The 17,738-nt window shown below is 43.0% G+C and overlaps 1 long non-coding RNA gene across 2 annotated transcripts in view; it reads right to left on the reverse strand.

The window, feature by feature from the left end:
* LOC122463211 overlaps positions 1 to 16,488 on the reverse strand; it is a 64,731-nt gene extending 48,243 nt beyond the window's left edge. For both annotated transcript variants that reach the window (XR_006286372.1, XR_006286371.1), the window contains exon 1: positions 16,371 to 16,488. This is a non-coding gene — a long non-coding RNA (uncharacterized LOC122463211). The remainder of the gene's footprint in view (positions 1 to 16,370) is intronic.
* Between the last annotated feature and the right edge of the window lie 1,250 nt (positions 16,489 to 17,738).

Raw genomic sequence — 17,738 nt, forward strand, 5'->3', positions numbered from 1 at the left:
GGGCAGACCCTCCAGAACAGTTTAGTGTGTTCAGACTCAATGAGAGGAGATGGAGGAGGATTAAGGGAAGGGTCAAATGGTGATGTTGAAGGATAATCCTATGGTTCTATAGTGTGGAACTTTGAGGATTTAGGTCTATTAATCAGAGATAGGTCCAAACCGGACCTATTCAAACCTAGGTCAGAACTGAATGCCAGTGTGAATCTGATCTCTGTGGATCCCTTCCCTTCCCCCCCCCCTGCATCTTTAAATTTAAAGAAACAATAAGGTGACTATTTAAACCCTGAGAAGACAGCTCAGAGATAAGGTCTCTTCAGGCTTGGGATGCCCACCTTCATTCTCTATCCTTAAATAAGAGCAGAACATGCCCCCTACCCCTTCCCCCAGTGGAAAATTTTGACTTTGGGCAAAACAGACTGTTTCAATTCTGAAATGTCTCTGCATTGCCTCATGGGAATTGTATTTTGAGTGCATCATGGTCCAATTCTCCTCTATAGGCCTCACTCCCTGGTTGGACTACATAATACATCATGGGTCTCCTCCTCCCTCCCCCACCCCCCCCAAGAAGGAGCTGTATCACAGGAGTCCCTGGCCCTAGTGCATCATGGAAATTGTTGCCCAGTCGGGGGAGCCTGCCCCATAGAGGAGAGAGGGGATGTGAGGAACCTGAGCTACAGCTCTCACAAGGCACTGCAGCAGGATACCTCAAACAAAATAGTTCAGTTTTTGAGCAAAGCATTTTGGTTTGGGGGCATTTAGTTTGATGAACTGAAACTTCCCATGGAATGCAAACTCTTGACAAAAAGCTTTTAGTCAAAAAACAAAAAAAAAAAGTTCTGACAGAACTGTTTTTGATGTAAATTTGACTTAAGTGTTGGCCCTCTACACAGGAGGACATGTTCCCCCTGTAAAGCAGCACTTTCCCCTAAAACAAATGCTTCCCCTTGCAGCTGTCAGAAAAGGAAATTTATTTTGGCCACTCATTGATCAATTATGCCAAGACTCCATACCAAAATGGAAACAGAAGAAAATGTACTGTTATCTGGCTTGCTGTATTCAGGGAGGAAGTGAAGAGGGGACAGGAAATATTTTACCATTCCAGATTCCTTCTTGTTTGATTTTGTTTTAATCACACTGAGGAGACTTGATTCTTTTAAATGGTGTTCTCTGACCTATGTTTTATCGGTTGCATTAATCTACTTTTTATAGTCTGAACCCTAAGTAAAGTCAAGTAATTGCATTTTAGATAGATAATATCTACACTGAAAGCCTTAAACATCTGGATAATTGCTCAGAGCTGTAGTTGTTTTGTATAACCTGGGAGCCTAATCCTGCAAGGTGCTGAGTGCTCTTAAGTCCAACTGAAGACACGTGGGCCTCATTTGCTAGACAAAGAGAAAGTTGAATGCCTGGTGCTTGTTTTAGATCCAACATAAAAATGTTATACAGGCAATTCCTGAGCTGAGATAGTGGGTGCATATGGGCTGCAGACCCTGGGTTGTTTGGTCTCAGTTTTGTAACATGCCAGGTGCCAGCAAAAGCTGGTTGTTGTGACTCCTTTCCCAAAAGCTTTTGCACAGGTTTGAGAATAGCTGTGCTAAGGATAATGTTGGAGGGACATAAGGAATCAAGGAGGTTCTTGGAATCGTGGTATGGGGCTTTATCTGAACACAAATAATGCTTTTATCCAATATCAGCATGATTTACAGCCTACAGGTTGTGTTTCCCTGGGCTTTATATTTACTCACAAGCACAGGGACTACTAGCTGCATGTAACATTGCAGTCATTTATTTTAGGAAACGGTATGGGCTCAGTTACGGATGTGCCATTCTTTCATTCAAAGCAGCAGTTCTCCCCTGCTAGGTTTTGATCCACTGGAAGATCCTAGTGTACTTTGAATGAAATTTGGTGTACACATTACTGAATTAAAGCATCAATGACAGGTTATGGTAAGACTGTTCAGGAACAAGAGAAAGGGCCACATGCTGCAGACTTAGGAATTGCAAATTCATTTGGCATAATCAGCTTAACCATGGAAAGAGAGTCATGGTTTGTTTGGGATTTTTATACCATGTAGGGTTGCCAATTTTGGTTGGCTGTATTCCTGGAGATATCACATCAATTAAAGGAGGTAGCCTTTGATTAAAGATTAACCTTTAATTCCTGGAGACTCCAGGACAATCCTGGAGGCTTGGCATCCCTAATACCATGGCTCATCCCCCTATGTAGCATCATATGGTTTTTGCCTCTGGTCAGTCTCAGCCAATGCTTGTAACAGTTACTATCAATGATTCACAGGGTTACTCATATGGGCCATACAGTAAAAACCTGCTGCTTTCACTCCATTTGGCTTATTGGAAAAGAAGCTGTGTTGATCCTGTCAGTACAGACAAGAAAGAGGCCACTGTACAGTCTACTTGATGATTAGCAAGTGAGGCCTAGGTATCCCCACCTGTAAAGTGGTAGGTGTGTTATGAGATTTTCCCCAGCCTGCAGCTGAGCCCAGGCCAGCTGGAGGGAGTTATGGAGGAAAATAAAAAAAGCCCAAAATAAAAAAAAACACAGAGTTTGAGGCTAGATTAACTTTTCCATGTACACTTCAGGAGAGATGTTGTGCCCTCTTCCCACACAGAGGACAACCCATGAAGAGACCTCAATGGGTCCAGTGGCACCAGAGAGGCACGTGAGCTTCCTGCCCACCCCCACCACACACACACACACACCCCCCTCTCTACCCTCATAGGAAAGGGAAGATTTGCACATGAAGGACCAGATCCTCAACTGGTGTACATTGGCATCCTTCTACTGGGGCCAGTGAAGCTCTGAATTAAAACCAGTTGAGGATCTGGCTCAGAGGATTCACTCTGTGCGTGGGAGACTGAACCGCTGTTTGTTATGTTGGCTTTGTTTTCATGTATCAGTCTAATCATGGAATGGTTGAGATATTTGGTTCTGCCTTAGCACAGAGGGCTGGACAAGAGGACCTTGAAAGGTCCATTTCTAGGAGGCTATAACACCATGGCCAGACTTTTCAGCTTACTTATACTTTCCAATCATTCATGCCCAGCACTGATTAATGATGGGCAATGCTGTTAACCTATCATGTTGATTCTTCCTTGCATTCTGTGTCCTGGCACAAAAACTTAGGAAATTACCAGTCAGTGCTGGCAGCAAACCAAGCCAGGAGCAGTGGAACTGAGATGGAGGATGGGAAGAGGTAGCACCCTCATAAGAGAGCTATTGGGGAGACCAATGTATTTTTCCTCCCACTGTTTTCTGACCCCACAAATAGCTCCTGGAGGGGACAGCAGGACCTAGTTATGCCTACAGGAGGGCGGAAGGCAGAGCAGGACCCTAGTAGGTGCTTGAGCAGCTGCCATGCTGCAGGAGATTGGGCTGGCTGCTATAGAGCTGATAGCTCATATAGGGAGAAGAGAGTTGTCCCTGTCAGGATGTCACTTCCCAGCCTGCACCTACCCACCCTGCTTGGCCAGTCTGAGTAGCTCCCCTTGCCTCCCTCCCCCATTCACACTGAACTGCCCCCACCCCAAACACACACAGAGCAAACTCTGCTACAGCTTCAGCTGCTGCTAGCTGCTTTCGCAGACCAAATTCATGCCCTACTATACAGGGTTGACCTTGCCTGGAAGAGCAGAAACTCCATGTGTTTGGACTCAAGAAGTGGAATGTTTTTGGAATGGAACAGATAAGCACCGCCCCATTGCAGTTGCCTGCTTCTGAGGGGCATACCTGTTCTGCATGGCCCTTAAAGGGGAACCCTAGAAGATTGTGCTGGCCAGATGTACTCCCCTCACCTTGCTGTTTCCTGCACATGGGGAGGTGCCTATTTTGCACTAGCCAGTAGGCTGCTGTAGAGTGTTCCCCTCCAGTACAGCGGGGCCCTGCCTTCTCCCCACTCTCTTTCAGTCACCTTTGTAGGTTAGAGAAGCAGGAGGAAAAAGTCCGTCTTCATCAGCTGCATGGGGGTGAGGAAAATCTCTTATATGTATATTATGGAGAGGTGGAGGAACAATCTGTCCCTAACTCTAAAGCAGGAAGAAGAGGTCATAAGGCCAATGCGCTTGCATAGAGATGCACTAGAAAGTAGTACAAGAGAGGGAGAAGACATTTAAAAAAAAACCATTTAAAACAGCCTAGGAAGGAGGACAATTGGGAGATCTACAAGACTAAGCAGAAGTGCATTAAAAGGATAATGGGGGGTGGGGAGAAGAGATCTACTGAATACCAAATGCTACTGACAATTTCAAGCACTGTAGCAATGAGAGTTTGTCAGATATATTCCAGATAGGCTGAAGGAAATTAAAAGAAAAGGTTGGTCTACTAAATGGCAACTTGTAGAAACAGTTTCTTTATAAAGACAGGCACAAAGAACGAACAAAATGAAGAGCAGACAAAGGCTGACATATTTCTTGATATGCTAGGGGGAAGGTTAGCTAGAGTGCACTGCACTAATGGTTGTGAAAGAGATATGCTCTGATGCTCATGAGACAGACAGGTTCATAACATCCATGAAATTTAATAGAGATGAGATAGCCTAGTGAAATATTAGATATTATAGGAACCATACAATTAGAAGGTATAGCAGGCCTGATTCTTGATTGCCCTCTGCCTTCTATAGTCATTTAAACCAAAATGAAGAGGGCTGTAAAGTCTACTGTTCTGATCAGATATAAAAATTTTCAACTCACTTTCTATTGGCATAAATAGCTACACAAGGTGCAAGGTAATGGAGAATATGACCCTACATTCCAAAAAGGTAAGAAAATGGAAAATATGGCATTTTTAAAGTTACCTTGATATCATCTAGGAGGCTCCGATATTGGACAGTCAAGATTGAGAATCAAATATCTGTTCTTGCACAGTGGAAACAAGCCACACAGAATGAAGCACACTTTTTGGAAAATTAGAGAGTCTGAGAAGCCAGCTGATAAACCATTATTGCTGCAGTGGATAACCTTCTATAGGCTCATACAGGTCTTTGATTTTCTTGACAAAAAAACCCAGTTGTATTATGATGTTGCCTGTGTACGTGCTAGCTTTCAATCACTCATTCAAAAGCAGGATTCCATGCTTTTCAACCATGTTGCCAGGAAAAAACACCCCAGAACACCATGCTTTCAAACTCTCCAGCGACATACAAAAGGGGTGCATGCTCTGTCCCTACCTGTGGTCACTTGCACAGCCACCTCAGATTTGTGGATTTGCAGATTAGGCCAGATCTGGGACTTTACTACATAATTTTTGGTGTGATACCACCTACTGTGGTCACTCTGGCTGCTGCAGTGGTTCTCAGGAGACTATGAATGTTTGATGATAACACTCAGGTCCATTTGATCCTTGTCCTCTATGCTGGTCTGCCAAGATTATTAGGGGTTGTGTGTTTTTTTAGGGTTTTCTTGTATTCCAGGAGGCGTTAAATTAGCTTTCAGGAATGCTTCAAATAGATCACTTCCATGACAGACAAGAAAGCATGCTTAATGTTACATAGGCAGATTTTTCAAACATTCCCTGAGCACTGATGCATTTTAATTTTGTTGGACAAGGTCAAAAGTCTAGGTAGGTGCCCATTAACCTAGTATATGAATGCCTACCAAGTATTAATTTAACTTCACAACACCCCGTAAAGTATTATAATCTCCACATCAGAAATGGAGGCACAAGGAGATTAAGTGACCTTCCTCATAGAAGGAGTTTTGAAAGAAGTAGAAATTAATAGAATTTAGTAGACAGAAATTGACCCCAGGCCTCACAAGTCCTTGGCCATAAGACAACCCTTCTTTTCTCTGTGACAGGGTGGAAGGAGGTAAGATATTTAATAGAAAACTGGCTCTATACCAAAAATTCCCTTGTGGCCACTTGGCACAGGAATTTTGATATCCGTCTATTATTCATAGAACATACTGTATATCAATCTGTACTGCACACCTGATAACTGTCAAATTTTGCTCCAATCCTCTTCACTCTTAACAGATTAACCCAAATCTGCTGATTACCTGATAAGCGTGAGATGGAAAGCAACTCAAAAGCAGGCTCTTTCAATCATATATAATGTTGTGGGTCTGCCGTAACATACAACCTTTTTGGTGATTAGCTTCACAACATTGTCAAGTACAGGAGACAAAGCACAGTTCATAGCAACCTTTAAGTGTTGACAGCTGATCCCCTAAGAATAAAGCACAGTCACATTTTTGATTTTGTGATCTGCTCAGTGGAGTTATTGATGCAAAAGGGTGAATTACAAGTGGACAAATGGCCCTTTAAACTACAGGAAGTTCTTGTCATGTAAAAGATGCTAAGCCTCAGAAGAGACAATCTTAACATCCCTCTTAATTGCTTATACCAGTAGCAAATGTTGCAAAGAAACCTTCAAGTCTCACTGGATCCCACTGTATTGACTCATCTGAGCATTATTTACCATCGCGATATTGCTTTAGCATTGTGTACTGTCCTGCTATTGCCTTTCACAATAGCTCCCTCTGACAAATTCTAACGCTGTATTCTGCTAGTAGCTAATATTGCTATTTATGTGTTTTCAATTCAGATTCCAATCTTGTACACATTAACCTTGCCCCAATCTTGGAATTATGGCCCTCATCACCACAGTGACACAGCACCTCACATGTTATCCCCCATTTTTAACATATGGGGAACTCATGCACAAAAAGATTAAGTGATTTGCTTTATGTCATGAAGAAAGCCTGCAGTAAAGCTGGGAATTGAGCCCAGATCTCCTGATTCCCATGCCAGTGCCTTAACCACAAAATTATCTTGATGCCTGCATTCATGGGAGAGGTGAGGAAGACTAAATGGACATGGGAAATGAATGGTCCTATTAGTCCTAGCCATTAGCCAAGTCAATAATCTAGTCCAGGTTATTGACTAGACATTTTGAGATTGCCTGCACTGATGCAGTCTGTAGTATCTCTTCTGTAATTATATAGAGGACTTCAGTCAGCCAGGAATCTTTCATGACCCCTATGTATGTGAGTGCTCCTCTGAGGGAGTTTTGTTGTTTTTCCCTAAGATCTGCATGAAAAATTTTTTTCCTGTTTAAAAATAAAAAGTAGAAAACCAGATCAAAAAATATGATGGAGGCAGAGGACAGTGGCTTCTCCATGGCAAAGTGTGCCCCATATACAATCTCTCAGGAAAGTACAAAGTACAAAGAATGCACCACGATGGCTTCACTTTGCAATAACACAGAACATTGTGGGGGGGTGGTGTCACATTCAAGGACATAGCTCATCTGAAGTCATTGGTACACTGGCAAATCAAGTGGCCATGAAAGATGCCAGATCCATGTTTTGTAAAATCGGCATAAGTCCAATGTTTTAATCAGCTAAGGATCTTATCTGCTGTTTTTAATAGAAGTTCTTGTCCAAGTATTTATATCTCTTTGGTATTTCTATAGCAATCACTGTAGTGCAGTACGTGAGCACTAAAAGCAAATACTATTGTTACAGGCATTATCTCTGCATAGTCTAGTACTGCTTTTCTCTATTTGCTTTCTCTTCTAGCCAATTGAGGAGGGGGTTTTGTTTTTTTCCTAAATAGAAAATGATGCATAGCTATTTTCACAGCTTTTTCCTTATGGAAATTATGGCCATTCTCTCTAAATGCAACTTTGGAGGAGATGTCACTGAAAATTGCTATGAATAAATAGCACAAATTCACCAAATATCAAAAGGTTTAGGGGCAAGTTTGTTGCCCATCCCATGGGCCTGTGCAGAGGAGTGATGGGTGTAAATAAGAAATAACCTGAGGCTGGTAAAGGGCTGGTGCAGACTAATTCTGCTCTTGTGCAAGAAGGGAACTGCAGACTGAACTGTAAGTACGTCAACACTGCAATTAGATGCCCACAGCTGGCCCAGACCAGCTGACTTGGGCTCCTGGGGTTTGGGCTAAGGGGCTGTTTAATTGCAGTATAGACATACCTGCAGAGTCACAATTCCCTCCCTAATCTGCTCCTGGGGCAGCACAACCATGCACTAACCCCTACATAGGGCAGACTGCAAAGTGACTAGCCTCCCTTTTACCCGATACCATATTTGAAGATGTGAGATTTGACAATGGAGGCAGAGGGAGCTATGCACCCAATCCCCAGTGAACTTCAGAGACATTTGGGGTTGCTAACTCCAGTAGGTTCCTTTGAAAAAGCAAGGATATGCCATCTGCTCAGGAATGTCAGTCAGTGTGAAAACTTAATAGGATTTAGGAACATTTACCCGGTGGATGGGAGGTATATACAGCAAACTGTAGCCCAGTTTAGGGCTTCAATCTACTCATCTCTTCAAAATGTTAAAGGGCCACAAGGAAAGCATGCTTGGAAAAGTCCTATAGAGAATACACACTGGAGAACTTTGGTAGTAGCTAAATAGCTGCCCCAAAAAAAACAAAACAAAACCACAAACAAAAAACAACACACACCTGCTCTTCTGAGAATGCCTGACTGCCTACTTTTGATGGGCAGAGATTTGTCTGGAAGACTTCCAATGGCTTTCAAAGATGGACCCTGATGAGTTTAAAATAGTTGTGCCTTTTGTCTTCCTCTGATATGTTCCATAATAAAAAAGTGAAATGCTTTTTGATACCAGCTGGGTCCTGTTCTTAAAGCTTAACCACTGCACTGCAGGTCAGATTTGACAACCACATATTCAGAGGTATTTTGATTTTTAAATGGCTTTTAAAAATTCATGTTAATGAAGGGAATGGGTAAGTAAAACATCAGAAATGGACTTTAAAAAAAGATGATGGTACATTATAGAAAAACATTGCAGCTTTGTTCAGTCCATTGTTGCTGAAATATAGAAGACAAACCTAATACTCTGATAGACAGCAAAGGGAAACCACTCCTTCCCCAGAAAGATTAAAAATGATTATCACTAGTAAAGGCGCATCTGAACGACTGTCAGTGTTGTTATCTCCCTGGATGGGGTGGGCTGTGTGCCTCCTGGGAGGATTTCAGACTGCAAGCATATTTATGCAGAAAGTCTCCAAAGGTGGTACTTTTTTTTTTTTTTAAATTGGAATAAAGATTTCAAGGTGACCCAGGGAAAGTATGTGGCTCAGGCACTGAAGAACTAGGGGTAAAGTGAAAAAACCACATCTGAAATGATTGTGCCACATGTTTTAACAAGTTCTCTTCAGTTATTCTCTTAAGTGTTTAAAAAAAAAAAATCATAATCCAGACACTATCGGATGGTTTTGTTTATAAAAATAGTTGTGATCTTCTACAGTCTGATGGCCAGCACCTCAGCTGGTGTAGCTCCAGCAGCAGCATCAAAACGATTACAATTCACATCTAATCTGGGCCCAACAGGTTCATAATGGCCACAATTCAGCAAAGTGCTCAAATCTGAGTAGGAGAGTAGTCCTACTCAAGTCAATGGCGTTATTCACGTGCCTAAAGTTAGGTGTGTACTTAAGTATCTTGCTGAAGTCAGACCAAGATCATGTTGTTCTATTAATTTCCACCCCTTAAAAATAGTTAAGAAATTAAATGCAATGAAACAGCCTCTGCCATCTTAAAAAAAAAGTATTTTTTTTTGAGAAACTCCCTGCAGCCAACCCTAGGAAAAAAGGTATGTAGAGTCAAATTTCATCCCTGCTAATGTACAACCATGTAAAGCTTTTATTTTGCCTTCTTGACTCTTAAGTCAGCGCTGGAGGGTGAAATATTCTCTGCTGGTAAAAATGAACGCAAGCCTGAACTGATTGGAATTCAAGTAGAAAATTGTGCACATACAATAAATCCTTTCCAAAATTACACTGAGGCGAGTTATAACCCTTTGGAAATACAAGTTTCATTTCCCTGGATCAAGTTTATAAAATGGTTTTCTCGAGTTATTTCCATGTTTTGTGGCCCATAGTATCACTTTTAAGCAGCCCATAACGTCCTATAATACTTTAGATTATGCTACTAACCATTACTCATGAGTCTTTAAAGCACACACAAAAAAATTAGGGGTCCATTCACGCAGAAGAGCTTTAGATGACCAGAGTGCTGTAATTCTGCAGTTTGTACTTGCTGGCTGGATAAGCAGTCATAACTGGAGACAGGCAGTCAGGACTCTTGGGTTCTATCTATATCTAGCTCTGACAGTGACTTAGCTGTACAAATTGTTTAACATTCTTTGCCCAACTGTGAAATTACTGTAAATATCACCTGGATCAGATGGATGTTGTGCAGCTTAATTAATGCATGTTTGTGAAGACCTCAATGTACAGTTGAATCCTATTGTTCCCTAATCAATTCCATCTTGCCCTCTACCATTTTCTCTCCATAACTAAATATTGATTTTGTTTTCCAGATGAAAAAGTGGCAGAAGATTAATAATTTAAAAGTTCAGATTTTATCAAAAGGGGATCTATTCAGCCAGAGTGAAATTCCTATATAGAGCGATGTCATGCAGGGAAAGATATAAGAGCGGTGGTGATGGAATATGTCCCAACATGGAGCAATACAAAGGGCTCCCTAGACATCTAAACCCCTAGGCTGGAGTAAGAGCTGCAACTTATGCATCCCTTTGATTAGGATTGCATAAATCACAAATCCACTGGCCACAGCCTCCCCTATCCAGTTTAAAAATAAATAAAACAAACCACCACTCTGCACTGGTCTACGTCAAACTCGTAGGGAGCCTAGCCCCATCATGAACTAGAGTAGAACGACGCCCCTGTACAAATGCTCCAGTTGTCCACCTCTCATATAGAGCAACCATAGCAGTTCCATTGTATTCCACAGCCCACCCACTGCTGTCAAGTCAGTTTCATCCCAGGTGATAGTTATTGGTTCAGTAGTTATTGATAAGAGGTAGAGGTCCATGTTTCTAGGCAAAATAGACACTGCTTAAACTGCAATGGGAATGTAATGCCCTGAGTTTGGAAAGGTGCTAACAGTGTATCTGGACATATATTAGACAGACAAATATTTCCAGTGCATCAAACAGTCTGCTAAGTTATATAAGCCTACATATATATATATATATGTTGCACACTTAACATAAATTGCCTGATTCTACCACCTGTAGGGACAGTATGAAGAGTCTCCAGGAGCAAACATAGGCTGAGATATGGGTCTTTTATTAGCTGAGTTGCCAATAAAGCTCCTACCAAGGAAAGGGGGAAAGTTGGACTACATATATTGGGTGTAAGTCTGCTAAGGAAGGGAGGTGTGTGATATCCCTCTTATGGCTGTTGGCCTGCTTTGTTTAAGATCATTACCAAAGGCTCTAGCCTGCCTTTCTGGGAAAAGATTTAGTTGCCGGAGAAACAAATCAGTGTTTGAGTCAATTACTGCCTGTAGCACAAAAAACAACATTTTCAGAGAGCTACCTTCAAAAATCAGAGGAGGAAAACCTTCTGAATTAGCTGCAAGCGTAACCCACATACCTCCTGGGTGTGGTGCTCTGTCCCATGTAGTGGCACTGAAACTACTTAGAGATTAATGAGTCAGCTACAGCCTTAGCTAACACCATGTGGCTTTTAGCTCATGGAGTACAGGCTCATGCACTAAGCGCCAGTGGCCGCAGGTTCAATCCTACCCGCCAACGGCTGGGATCTGTTGGTGTTATACAAGCAGAGAGCATGGACCAGAGCAGGGCCTGTGCACAACTTAGGTGGCCAGTGCCTATCTTCCCCACTTATAGAATCACTCTGGGCTCAAGCAGGAGATGGGCATTCGGTCACCTATCCGGAGGCCACAGCGTGCACGCTCAGGTGGGAGATGGGCATCTGGGCACCTGCAGTGAGGCTGAAGCACATGCCCAGAAGCAAGAACTTAGGCACCAAATGAGTCTAGCCACCTACTGGCTAAGGCAGCAGCTGAGTGGGAGTTTTGTCAATCAGTGGTGCCTGGAGAAAAAAAAAAAATGGGACTTAAGTACTTTCTTGGATCACACCCTTAAACTCTGTGCCTCAGTTTCCCCACAGAAGGAAAAGTTGTGTGGCATAGTGCCATCTTGTGGACCCTGCAGGTATCTTCAAGGAGTAGGTTAGAGAGACGTGCAGACAAAGTTTAGGGGTTCTTTGGGTCAGACACTGGATCCATTAAATTGTGGATGAAATTATTAAAGAAAAGCACTTCACTGAAACCTCAGACACCCTGCTTCCTCTGAAATACTAGATTGCCTGTTCATCTTTCTAAAGCATTTGAAAAATCTATGAAGGAAAATGTTCATAAGAGCATCATATTCTTCCGGAAGTACAGTGCCCACTAGAATAGTGCTATAATACAGCCAGGGTATAGCATTCTCCAAGATCAGAGACTGCTCTACCTCGGTACATTTGAGAGCATGTGGGAGCATCATTCCACCTGTTGTAACAGATCCGACATCATTACTTCTGCTGGTAAAGTCCAATTCTGGCAGAGGAGGCAGGTGGCAGATACTCAACATCAAGATTACAGCTGCAGCAGCAAAGTGTTTACAGTGATGAGCTCGCTATGTATACAAGCTAGATAAATTAGACAGTTAATGAACCTTAAAGAGGCTTCATGCAAACCTGCTGAGTGTTTTGAATTTGCAGTTAAAGTCAGGTGAGTTTCCAACTGTTTATGTGTTAGATGTGTGAAAATTTCACACATCTGTCTCCTGTCCCCAAACTTCCCTGAAGTTATGCACAAGTTGTTTGTTTCTGTAGAGGAAGACCCTACTGAAATAAACAGTGTGCTGAAAGGCAGGGATTGAGGTGACAGCCGTGCAACAGCTCTAACCCTTGCTATAGGCTAAGTTGTGGCTGTAGAGACAGCCCTGAGCAAGACATAAATACATAGCCTCAGGAGTGACCCTAGGAAGCTCTGTGCCTCAAACTCCCCTCTGTTACTGCCCCCCGCCCCAGCTTCCTTTTCGCTCTTTGGGGTAGTGAATTACTTCTTCCCTAATCATCAGAAGATTAATACACACACACAGAGCTGCAAGTATGGGGTGTAGCCAATGCTCCATGCCTTCCCCTCACTGGCCAGCTGTTCTGGTGGGGCCAATGTATGTGAGTAGCCTTGTTTGTGGCTCTTGGGTCTGCTGTGTAGGAGCAAAGCCCACACAACAGCATAAAGGAAGGATATTACTTGCTCTTTCTGGGTACATTGTCCAAGTTACAATCTAGCTCTATGCCTAGCTTTTGGGGCTTGATCCAGTGGGCTTTGGATCAACCCTCAATAGCTTCATTTCTCCATTTCTGCTTCCTTCAATGACTAAAGAGACTTCCCATAATGCAAAAATCCCTGCATTTGATCTAACATTTTATGACATTTAAGACCACCCCACACACAGCTATACAGTCAATCAGTATAAAAATAGTTGTGTGTCCACACCGCATTACACGGTAAACACATTGCATTTAGTTTTCTGGGCAAAACTTTTCAACTCTAGTTCCATTCTAAAAGAATTAAAAGTCCATATTGCCTGAGGACTCCATTTCCATTATGAGGCATTCTGTGACTCAAGCGGTGTTTAAATTAAAAATAAAAAAAAAAGTGAACCTTCAGTTTCTCCCAGGAGAGGATGCTTTTCAGGAGGTACAATCAGACAAAGTCTTTTATGTAGCGCAAGGCGAAAGACCTTTGATGTCAAAAAAAAAAATCTTTGTGCTTTATTCTCTAGAGAGAATCGGTCATATTTTCCAGTATCTCAGTGGGCACTGGAAGTTAAGTACCATGGTTTCCATTTAATATATTTTTAAGAGGTGTGTATCACTATTCCATAGTTTACAAAGGAAGATATGCACGCTCCATACATATGAGCCACAAACAACTGAACAGTTAAGATTATTGGTTTAAGATGCCTCCAGAGCCTTCACTTGATCCATTAGAATCAAGGTCCAAATGAAATCAAAATACAAAATAAAGAAGCTTCTTCAGTTGCAGTTTGGTCTCTGCCCGTAGCCAAAAATAGCAGAAACTCCAGCTTTGCTTTGTATTTTTCCCTTCTTTCTTAAGGACGGACAATTGCATGTTAAAATTCCATCAGCAACAACCACCTCTAATCTTCACCATTTTTTATTTAAATTGATATGCTAATGTTTCCTTGCAAGTCAGGCTCACAATAGACTGGAGTCGTCAAGATATGAAAGGAAGACAGCCTTGTTAAAGAAACAATGCCTAATGGCACCTAACGCACAGGCTACAAACATTCATCATTAGTAATTTTGCTCTTAGCCTGGTCCGGGTGCACCAAGATGCGTTTTTACGTACACAATGGAATCCTAACAGCAACTGCTGCATTCTAACATTTTTGCTAGTATTTTAGACAGCACGCTGCTGCTGTCAGGCATTGGTGAGACACATTATAAAGGAGAGAAAGGACAACATAGAAGCTTGGTTAATTTAAATATTTTCTACTTATATTGTATAGAAGTTGCAGAATACAGCCCCTCCAGTCCAGTTGAGGAGCCATAGAAAATTCACATGTTCCACTGCTGATAATAGGAACAATTTTATATCTCCATTCCAATTTTATATCTCCCTCTGTCTCAATGCTCATATTTCCTAACCTCATGCTAGTTGGTTAACAACAACAACAAAATTAAAAAACCCACTCTTTCTAGGTAGAGTTTTATGGCAGGAATTCTGGGTTAATCCAAAACTGAAGTCAGGGAAATAAAAAGCCACCAACTCTAACCTTTAGCAGCAGATTGATGGGAGCCCCATTTCCCCCTCTGAGCACTAAACCCTTCTTTCTCTTGCTGATCCTAAACAGGTTCAAATGAATATTTGTTTGCCCCAAGCTGTAGGTACCTCTACCCCCGGATTGGAAATTAACCCCGAAGCCCCAAACCATTGTCTGGCTCAACAGGGCCTCCTCCTAGGTAAGCAGGTAGGGCAGGATAGAGCTTCAAAAAGGCCCCTCCAAGCAGCCCCAAAAGATTTGGGCAGCTCATCACCCCAGGATATTCTACACTTTTCTTTTAGTGCATTGTGTTCTGGTTGATTGTGGGGGATAATTATAAACATACACTATTCAAAAGCTAGAACGATCCAATCCTGCTTGCACAAGGGAAGTGATAAAGAACAGGCTATGCAAAATACTTTCTGATAGGATGCACGCTGAAATGATGTAGCATTGCCTCAATTGGTCTTCTTGGACATCTCAATTTTGGTCATATTGATGCTTCCACCTGACTACGACAAGTAGCCAAAACAAAGGAAGCCCCCCCAACAACTTCTGATTATACCTGCCATTAAACATCTCCTCTGCACTGCTGAGAAAAAAAAAAGTCTCCTCTTTGGGCCACAGAGGACATAGGCTTAGCCTGAAATGACATTCAAGGAGGGGTTGGTAGGAACAATTCACATACCATCATAGGCAACAATAACAACTTTAGCTGTTGAAATCATGACCACCTGCTGCCAAATTTTTCTACTTCCTTGATATACTGCCTCAGAGAATACAATACCAATGCTGGACTATCTCAGTCTCCATAAACACACTGTTAAATGGCAGTGTGTGCTGATAGGACGGATACCAATATTGTGTATTTGCTGTACCATGGGGAGGGGGAGGAGAACGGGAGGGGACAGGACATTCCCAGCAGATTTAAGAAACATACTGTTCTAAACTGCATCTGTACTTAGCTCTGGGACAGCCATAGATGAGTCCATTCTAGATGTGTTGACGAGATTTAAGAAGTCATAGATGCCGTTAGCCATAAAACGGTAAAACGCAAAAAGTGTCTTTTACTCCCCCTTGGAGCATGTGGGCAGGGAGTAGGTGAAGCAGAATGGAGAATAGCTTCACCACCCTTTTCCTAACGTACTGTCTGGTGCAGCTGAGCCAGTGCATGGTGTGTCATAGTTCAATACGGAGATAGGCCAATTACTGTCCCTCCCCCATTCCCACCGGTGACAGGGCCCACTCATCTCTCACGAGCACCTCTTATCAGCTGGGCGTGAACCTGCCCTCCTTCCTTTTCTGGTATTCCCTGTTGGCTATTGCCCTCATCAGGTGGGTCTTCAGCAGCTCAGTCCTCTGACCGAGTCACACACAGTCAATACGTGAACAAAAACAACCCCCTTCAGGGGTAAAAGTCCAACAGGGCCGGTCCTTTTGCCCTCAGTAATGTCTTTAGCCCTGTCTCTGGGCTCAGTCCTCAGCCCCTTCAGGGTTAGCTTTAAATCCATCTGCCTTGGTAGAGAGTAGTGCCCCCAGAGCTTTCTCCCTGGAAAAGGCTTCCCCTTCACTTGGGCATCAAAACAAGCCTTATCCCCGTCTTGAGGCCAGTGGTGGGTGGGGAGACTCAGGCCTGCTCACTACTCCAGGCCCCAACCTGGGACCATATAAATAGCAGCCACATGCTGCTCGCTGTAACCATTTCTGCTACTAATTCTATGTAGCCCCTTTCACTTCATGCATACCTCAGGTCTGAAGCTCTTCCTTGCAGGTTGCCAATCTCACCAGACCCACCTTCTGGCTGCCCCTTGAACTCCAGCAACATCACCTTTGTTGCTCCTCTACTCCCCACCAGCAACTGATGCATTCAGCCCCTGCAGGTCCTTTTATCTCAGCCTGCTGAACTCTGATTGGCTGCTACCCTGCAGCCTTTCTAGGCAGGCCTGGAGGACCCACCTTCACTGCTCCTTTTCTGGGGTGGGGTCAGGAAGGATCTCAAGCCCTCCAGCAGGGGCCTCAAAGGGCCTTGTGCACCCCATCACACCACCCCAGACCAAGGAGTAAGCAGGCATGTTATTTGCTATGCACCTTTAATCTCTATAATAAACAGGAGATAATTTAAAATTATACTATCACTTGTTCACACAAATCTGAAGGATCTACTGGTGTAGGCTTTAAAAAGTTACTGTAGCTCACATCCACTAAAAAAAAAGATTGCACCATATGTCCATTTCTTATTTTGATGCCAGTGCTTTCCTTTTGTTTGGAGTTTCCTGCTATATATAATTCTCCTGCTGTCATCCTGAAGAGCTCCTGTCCTAGGAAACACCTCATGTAATCCCTATCAGTCTTTCCTCAAATGATTTTTTAAAGTGATACAGCCACAAAGGATAGAATAAACTTTTGAAAGTGAAATTTACCAGCATTGCTTTCCTCCTTCCTTCCACAGGCCCTGATCCTGCAAAGACTTATCTATATGATAAATTTCATTGTTTGCTAGCTGACCCACCTTGGTGCTTCATTTGGTCTGTCTGCAATGGTTTTAACTCCTTGCTGGGAGATTTCTTCCCATCTTGTTGCCGGCACCCAGTGCCGAGAGGCTGAACAACAGCTTGAGTTGGTTCGTTACCCGGTGTGCTACACCCAATAATCACAACGGGGTGGAGAAGCAGAAAAGTTTATTTGAAGCTTCAAATAGGTATAGGGAGATTTGAATCTCAAATCCTGTACACAGAGCAGGAAGTTACACAGGCTTTTATACATCCTTTTCCCCAGCATACTTATCCAATAGCAAGCTGCCCCAAGTATCCATATAGCCAGCCAATCCAGTTCCCAGCTAGTTCCCTGATTCTCTGTATCATTTGTTAAACTATACATAAAGCTGCTTTATTCAGCATTGTTCTTCCGTATCTGCCCTGTTTCGCCTTGCTTAGTTTCAGGCAGTCTGACTCTGCAGCATATTGTTGCAGATTCTCAGCAGAACTGCTGTGTGTGCCTCCAGGCAGGGGGGGCCAAGGACACTTGGGCCTAGTACGCAGAGCTGCTGCGAGTGCCTCCAGGCGGGAGGGGGGGCCAAGGACACCTGGGCCTAGTGCGAGGGGGCTTCATCGACA

The sequence above is a fragment of the Chelonia mydas genome, chromosome 17 (assembly GCF_015237465.2).
Source record: "Chelonia mydas isolate rCheMyd1 chromosome 17, rCheMyd1.pri.v2, whole genome shotgun sequence".
NCBI classification, from domain to species: domain Eukaryota; kingdom Metazoa; phylum Chordata; order Testudines; family Cheloniidae; genus Chelonia; species Chelonia mydas.